The sequence below is a fragment of the Hylobates moloch genome, unplaced genomic scaffold (assembly GCF_009828535.3).
Source record: "Hylobates moloch isolate HMO894 unplaced genomic scaffold, HMol_V3 SCAFFOLD_7, whole genome shotgun sequence".
Lineage (NCBI taxonomy): Eukaryota > Metazoa > Chordata > Mammalia > Primates > Hylobatidae > Hylobates > Hylobates moloch.
In genome coordinates, this window is record NW_026652282.1 from 40,489,376 (window position 1) to 40,490,380 (window position 1,005).

The following is a 1,005-nucleotide window of genomic DNA, read 5'->3' on the forward strand; positions in this document are numbered from 1 at the left end:
CTGAAGTCCTCTAAAGAGAAGGCAGAGACACAGTCCCAGATCCCCGTCACCTTCCGCTGAATAAGGGAGATGTGGAGGAGGTCTCAGCAGTTGGCCTCCTGCAAGCCCAGATGCCTGCCAGCCTAGGCCTTCTTCCTTAGCCCTGTGAGAGCTTGTGTCTGGTGGGCAGAGAGAAGCAAGTGTAGTCTCTGCAGGGCTGACTCTGCTCAAGGCTCCCCAGCTTTGGGCTTGCGGGGCGACCCTGCTCTGCTACCCAGCAGTGGCTTCAGCTGCAGGGGGAGCTGTGGCACAGGTGGTTTAGGCATAGCCGCCAGCCATCTGACTGGTGGTGCATTGCTGCCTACTCCTCGCCAGGCATGGTAGCTGAAGAAGGTGCTCACTCCGTAGGCGATCATCACCAAACACGCACAGAACGAGGTAGCCGCACGCTGGTTATACGGCTGCGTGCCCTTCAGGGACGTCAGGTCAACTGCCGCAGAGCAGGCGATGAAGGCGGTGACATACAGAACGGTGGCACTGACGTTAAACATCATTAACACTAGTGGCCACGGCACCATGTACAACTTCATGTGCAGCTGAAACAGGTAGAGGGTGAAGAAGACGATTGTCACCAGCCAGAGGAAGACAGCTACGAACATCATCCAGCCATAGGCCGGGTACAGGTGGTACAGGGTGTCCGCAATCAGGGCCCGCACCAGCAGCCCCAGCACCAGCTGCAGCAGCAGGAACGTCCCGAGGCGGAAGCGCACGAAGCCCAGGTCCGTGCGCAGCGCCTACACCAAGGCTCCGGCGTCCTGCGCGGGACTGCTGGTCCGCATGCTCGCTTTTGACGGGAACTCGGCCATGGCGGCTGCGCTCGCCTCCCTAGGTCGCTCCGGCCGCCGTCGCCGCCCCTCCAGTGGTGGGTGCCAGCTCCTGCGCCGCTCTTCCCCGAGGCTCCCTATCCCGCTGCGGCCCCGAGCACTGCAGGAGGCCGTATGTCTTCTTTTTTTTTTTTTTTTTTTT

General features: G+C 60.5%; 1 pseudogene; it reads right to left on the reverse strand.

Annotated features, from left to right (window-relative positions):
* Positions 1-297: 297 nt before the first annotated feature.
* On the reverse strand, positions 298-845 carry LOC116811275 (plasmolipin-like; annotated as a pseudogene).
* Between the last annotated feature and the right edge of the window lie 160 nt (positions 846-1,005).